This window comes from Rhipicephalus sanguineus, chromosome 5 (genome assembly GCF_013339695.2).
Source record: "Rhipicephalus sanguineus isolate Rsan-2018 chromosome 5, BIME_Rsan_1.4, whole genome shotgun sequence".
NCBI lineage: Eukaryota > Metazoa > Arthropoda > Arachnida > Ixodida > Ixodidae > Rhipicephalus > Rhipicephalus sanguineus.
Window position 1 is genome coordinate 93,321,203 of NC_051180.1, and position 7,085 is coordinate 93,328,287.

Below are 7,085 nucleotides of genomic sequence, written 5' to 3' on the forward strand. Positions count from 1 at the left end.
TCTCCACTTTCCCTCTCCCACTCCCCTTTCCCACTCTTCCTCTGAAACGCGGGCTAGACATGCCGAAATTCTCTGCTTCGCAAACGCCGTGCGAGCTCGAGCGCACTGCGCGTCCCTCCTTCTCTCTCCTCTCCTATGCTGGCCCCCCTAGGGCCCGCCTGTCGGCCCATATCACCGCCGCCCTGTGGAATTAACGGCCAGGCTATATGGTAAATCGACGCGCGTGCGTCCCTTTCGCGTTCCATGGACGCGCTTTGGCCAAGCATGCCTTTGCGCCAAAAACCCATCATCAAACGGAACGCGATCGTGCAAGTGCTCCAGCTTCGCATCGCCTCATGGTCCCCTTTAGCGGAGATGGTGTAATTTTGTTAATGGGGCTCTGTTGTTATTACTGGCGAATAATTCCTGGTCGTAAGTACTGCAGTTGTGGTCATTTTGCACGCCATTGTATATTGTGTAGCGCATGTTGTTTCGCTCGTGAGCCTAGGAGCTCACCGAGGCGTACGATGTTTCGCCTTTGGCGTCGGTTTATCGTGTTGTTGCATTGTCCCATCTCTAGCAAACTTGGAACCTCAATCTGTGGACCATTCTATGGATGGGTTTCGGTGCCGCCATATTGGGCTCTTGCCTTGCCGTTCTGTATCTTTAATAATATAATAATTTCTAGAGCCCCAAAACACGATATCATTATTAGAGATGTTGCAGTGGAGGGCTCCGGAAATTTCGACCACCCGGGGTTCTTTAACGTGCACCTTAATCTAAGCACACGGGCCTCAAGGTTCGGTATCGTTAACAGCGTACCTGCGAAGTCTTCCGGATTTCGACCATTTCTACGTTTGGACGGTTGGCAAGAGAATCTCCCGGCAATCGAAATTCTCTGTGTGGTCTGGCTTCATTGACAAATTCCAACCCAGTCCGATCCAGGATTTTTCCGAACCCATCGCGTATAGCATACGTAAACATGATGTAAACCAATTTAGGAGGTGTTGATGTAAACGTACTGTAGAATCTCTGTGGTACGAAAACCGGCTCATACGAATTCGTGAAATCCTCAGCCGGATTCCACTGTGTCCAGGGGCTAGAATTCGGATGTTCCGAACACTTTTCTGCGCCGCGGCGGGGTGATACGAACCTTGGTACCGAAACCGTCGGGCCGACGACCCGCGCGCAGCAGCGTGCTGGAAGCTTCGGAAGTACTAAGCGCGCGGCCAGCGCAACACACGATCAGAACTGTGGTTATCGCTTGCCACAACCTCTGTGAACGAACCGCGGTCCGCTGCTTTCCGCAAATGCAGCGGACAATACCGCGGCAGATGCGATCTATGAGATGCGATCATAGATCGCAACAAACGGACGTAGTTTTGAAGCCCCGTGCGCGGCCAGCGCGCGCGAATTGAAAATGGAACTACCGTTTGCCCGTTTGCCGCAACCGCCGCGCATGAAACCGCGGCCCGCTATCCGACGCGATCATCGATAGCTACTACGAGCTCCGAAGGTACGCGGCTAGCGCAAGCGGTAGATTAAAGGACACTAGCGAGCAAAACGGTTTCTCTCATATTAAGTAAAAGTACTCTTTCACGATACCCAAAAAACACCACGCTTGCTGCGGAAAAGACGCTTAGTAAGCGAGAAACACGCAAAATCAAATGTGGGTGGCGACGCCACCTTGAAGTTTCTGCACCATTCGCCCTGACGTCCACATGTTTTGATGGCGCCTACTAGGGACTACGTAATTCTAATCGGTAAAAATGAAGTACGTTGTCCTCTGAAGGGGCCATAGACTTAACATACCAAGTTTGGGGTAATTTTGTTGAGTCAATGGCGGCAAAATACGATAAATACACTTTGAAATCCGTGACGTCACGCGGGAAGATTTCGGCGCGAAATTTAAAAATAAAACATTGACTTGATGTTCTCATCTATTAATAAACCTATGATGGCGAATTAACGACATTAGAGTTCTCAGAGCAGAATTTATCGATCTAAATCCGATTCATTGTTTCTCTTTAGTGTTCCTTTAAATACAATAAATTAGTAAAAAAAGCATGAAGCGTTTCGGCGTTCTTGTCGATCTTCCCTTATGACTATGGTGGAGCGGACTTTGGCACTTACTTTTCAGTTGGCCTCAAGCGAAGCTTATACGCGTGCTTTTCGCGGCAGTCAGCTGCGCCGTCCTTTATTGGTCCGCTCGCGTGTGTCCAAGAAAGGCATACGCGAGTTCTATCGACGGAAATAAATGTATTGTGCCTATATCGGGGTTTGAAAGCAGGTTTTGCTAGTTTTTTTGATGATACGAAATTTCGGGCGATACGAATGATATTTTTGCTCCCTCTTGAGATTCGTATCACCGATATTCTGCTTTAGTTGGCGAACCCTACCTGCGTTCTTCTTTGGTCACTATAAGCCATTGTAAGACCGCAACGCCGATGTTTACGCTTACGGAGCTGTTCAGGATTCCTCCCTTCCCCCTTCTGTTTTCGAGATGTTTTTGTGAAAAGGGGGGGGGGCAAGGTAATTCGGCGCGATTACCCCCTCCCCTTTTCGGAAATCTCTCGGATCTAATTTCTTGAACTTGGCAGGTATTTAACAGCTAAACGAACAGTCCTACGGTAGAGACGTACGCATGAAAGCTAGTGGCATTGGTGCATCGACGTTTTCATTTAGCTTACTAATTCACGTCACGATATGGGCCGGGAGATAAGAAAATCTTCGTTTAAGAGCCCAAGGTGGCGGCGCCCATGTGCCTTACGTAAAATCGTCTATATTATGTCTTGCTGAGAAACCGAGAGAGAGGCAAATATTTCGCAGGAGATACTTACCTTCGGTGAGTTAAGTACAGTACATCACCCGAGGCAGTATTTTGCCTCCGATAAGGTATTTGTGTAGTATCTATCTCTGAGGTATCGGCGATCTATGTCCACCAGAGGCAAATAACCCATAAATGTCAATACAACAATCATCAGAGGAAAATAATGCCTCCGGTTCAGTATATGTGTTGGTATCGTCACCGGAACAATCAGTCCAACAGACAATTCGGCCGAGGAAAGCATAGGGGCCTTAATCCGCCTCTTCTATTTTCCTGTGCTGCCCTCTGCCGTTGTGGTAGGGGTTTGGTAGGGGCCGGGAGAACCGGTATTGTCAGAAGCAAAGCCTTCGAGATGAGGAGACATTTCGCGACTTTTCCGCTAGGGGAGAGCGCATGCGTCGGGGCGCCGTGAAAAAGGCGGGTTGTTGTCTTCGACTGTAGTATAGTGATTATGACGTGAAATTGAAACGAATTAAAGTTGACGAAAAACAACCTTTCCATCGGTGGGATGCGAACCCACAACCTTCGAATTGCGCGTCCGATGCTCTACCAATTAAGCTACGACGGAATACTCTTCTCCGTCCACTTCGTTAGGTATTTCTGTACGTGTAATCGCTGGGAATGTTAGCCAGCGGCACTCGCAGCGAAGGCGAAGAGCGTTACACACTCGCCTCCTGTGAGATACACTATTTTTTTTTTCTCACCGGACACATCGTTTCCCTCAGGTGAGGTAATTGGGCGAATGTCCTTACCGCAGGCATTATTTGCCTTCGATAAGGATTTTGTGTAGGTATTTATGAGGTATTTTGTGCGTTTACATCACCGGAACCATTATTTGCGTCCGAGGCTTTCCGTGAGGTAATTTGTGATCATTTATGAGATATTTGCCTCCGGTGTGCTATAGAGTGCCCTACTGCTTGCTTTTAAGAACAGCTTGCAGCCAGTGGGCAGGCTTCCCGTCTCACAAAAATAATCGTCGTCCGGCTTTGCTTGCGTTTCCTTTCTTGATAGCTCGGCGCTGGCCACTTTCCCATCAAGGATCTCATGTCACGCTGATATAGCACGTCTTAAATGGGCCCTGCAACACTTTTCCAAGTAACCGTGGAGTGGCTTCATTAAGAAAAGCTTATTGCCTCACGAATCGACTGCCGCAAGGATTTTCAGAATCCGTCAATTACGAACGGAGTTCCAGGGATTTGTAGCACGCTTCAAGCGCCTTCCCTCTCCTTTCGTACCAGCGAGCGCGCTGAAAGCTACGCAGGGAGGGTGATGACAAGGGGGAAAGAAGATGCGTCCCTTCGTCAGCGCGCGTCATGACATTGAGCACTTGCTTTTCTTTCTTTGTACGCGCGGCTTATACTTTCAGTGCGATAGCGAGCGCGCGGTGGCACGTGGTGGCGTCCACGGTAACTATGCAGCTCACGATGCTCAAATCAGCCAACGGCCGTGAACTTGGGTATATTGCGCCGCCATTTGGGTACCTGACATCATTTGTCGAGAGAAGAGGCAGCGTATTCTAGCTGACTTTTAAGAATAAATTGTAAATTTCAGGCCGCGTGCTGCGCTGTGATGTTTGGTTCGCGTGTACTCAGGAGCCTCGGCTACCAATCGGCGGCGTTTCTGACCATGATGAAAAAGTGTTGCAGGGCCCCTTTAATGCAAGGAAAGGCACGCAAGATAGATGACAATAATCGTCGTGGGGCAGAAAATACAACACAAAGAGTGCAACTGTTTTTAGAGTGTGGCTCTGCCTCACCCTTTTAAATGCTTCGCGCTCGACGACATGTCCCTTTCAAAGTACCGTATTTGAACTATTCTATACGTGCACTTTTTTCGCCATATGTAGCCCTAGAAGTTGTGCGCGTGTTACAATCGGGCTAAAAACCGAAATCGGCATCAAGTTATTTTTTTTAAAAAATTTTCCTAATGCAAACTTACGTGCGCGTTACAATCGGAGGCGCCCTAGTATCGTGCAAATGCTCTAAGTAGCCCCAAAGTTCTTTCTCCCAGTTATGTGTCAGCTTTTTACGGACGGACGGACGGGACGGACGGATGTTGCTGCATCCACTACATCTGTCTTGTGTTAATAAAAAAGATACAGAAGATACTTTCCCGTACGGGAAAGCTTATATTGTAATTTTCTTTCTCAGGAATTTAGTGTTGTGAAAACTTTTGTGGTCGTTTGTACGTAGCCGTCTTTGGCCCGCACCTTGTTTCCGCGATAGCTGAAACGTAGCAGAGCTTTCGCGTTGCCGAATTTGTCAGCTATGATCAAAATGCGCTGACGCCCTGACGTCACGTCGAGCTGGCGTAGAATCGATTTGCGTTTCGTTTATTTATTTTTTTGCTTTTCTATTTAGGTTTCTTCCGCGTGTGTGCGCGCACTCGCGTGTTTTCGCTGCTTCCGAGTGCTTGCGTTGCGTGGGATGCGAATGGCAAAAACACTTTGTGACTTTTATTGCTTGCCTCTGGGAGAATCGTACAGAACACCACTCGAACATGCCACTCGCGACAGCTTTCGGGAAATCTACCGTTGTACGCTTATTTTTCTTTCTTGTAGGCCTCGGGGACTGGGTATGACAGTCAAAGTACTGAACCTGTGCTTGCGCGCTTTCTGTCAGCCCAACGCGACTGTTATATTTATGCTGCGAGCCGCGTTCCATGTCAGCACGAAACAAACAAAAAAGCTTTTTTCATGTTTGCGAGGAAAAAGGACTGCTTGTGTAGGTCCACGTGTCTGAACTTTGTCGCTAACTAAACGACAGTTGAAAGAGATGAAGAGAGAGAGAGACGAGAGAGGAGAGAGAGATGAGGAGGAGGAGGAGAGAGAGAGAGAGAGAGAGAGAGGAGGGGGCGCCCTCAGCCTGTCCGTGCGTCGTGCCCCATGCGGAGAAGTTGCGCGTAGGCGGCCCGCGCAAAAGCGTACGGCTTCGATGGAGGCGAAAATGTTTGAGGCCCGTGTTCCTAGATTTAGGTGCACGTTAAAGAACCCCAGGGGGTCGAAATTTCCGGAGCCCTCCACTACGGCGTCCCTCATAATCATATCACGGTTTTTGGACGTTAAGCTCCAGGTATTATTATTAAAAGCGTACGGCTATCCTCTCACATTGATTGACATCTAGCGTCGATGGTTTCTGCGCATTGTAGTTTTTCCTAGAACTCTCGCAAGACTGTCATGAGGGATTGACACAAACGAAACACAGGAAATGACGTTGACGGCTCTGTTTGTAATGCGTAGTTATAAGAAATAACAGAGCGCATGAAAACGGAACAGCGCGTCTGTCTACCGCTACCTTCTCTGTATATACACGCGTTAACTGTTCTTTTCTTGAATTTTCACTGACGGAAGAGATTTCGACCGGCCGAGCCATACGAAAGAACACTCCACAATGTCATGTGTGTCTGTTCCACCGTGCTGCGTTTCACTGGGCTACTATAAATCGGCTTTGTCTGAAGATTAACGCCGCTCCGTCGACGTATCCGACTCGTACGGAACTTGAAGCAGATAAAAATGTCACTACGCCGATGTTTCCAGAGAACCTAACACTGTCGAGCTTTACACGTGGCATGCTCGTGTACATGTCACGCATTTCTCATGACAGTATGACACGCCGCGTGTGTTAGCTGCGATGAAGTCCCCCTATAACTGGAAACTTCCCAGGCGGACAGTATTGTAATAGCTTAGAACGATCGGCGCTATTTTTAGTGTGCCAAGGCGAAGTTAGAGGAGGTTAAACTCGCTTCTCCGAAATATCTGTGCTTGATAACTTTCGCCTTTATTTGGCGCGGATGGAGTTGTTTTTGCAGGTGCAAGATTGGGAATGCGGAAAACGGAACTTTCGCTCCAGGACTCGTGTGTACGTCTAACTCTGCGTAAACAGACGAAATTCGTCGTCTTTGTACGCGCTCGCGCGGTGTTCAATGAAAAATGCAGCCGGGCTCCGGAACCAATTTCACTTCTATTGAATTCTGGACGGAGGTTCGGCGCTGAAAGTCCCGCCATTCCACGGCACAATCGGGGATTTACATCGAAAACGTGCATTACTTGTTTATTTCGTTTTTTTTTTTTTTGCGCACAGTGCATATATAGACCTTTCCACCTTGTACGTTTCTTTGCCATTTTTCCTGCTGCGCGTGTAAGACGCAAACACGCGCCGTATCGTGGACCACCTGCGTTAGCGGGGTCGAAAGTTGACGTTTCCCTATATTACGACCCGTTCAGGTTTGGTAAGCTTTCACGCTGAAGAAAATACGATGTATATTCGTATTTTCGTCCCGC

General features: G+C 48.4%; 1 non-coding gene across 1 annotated transcript; it reads right to left on the minus strand.

The window, feature by feature from the left end:
* Positions 1-3,301: 3,301 nt before the first annotated feature.
* Positions 3,302-3,374, minus strand: Trnaa-cgc (transfer RNA alanine (anticodon CGC)). Its single transcript has one exon. It is a non-coding gene; the product is annotated as a tRNA-Ala (tRNA).
* Positions 3,375-7,085: the final 3,711 nt, after the last annotated feature.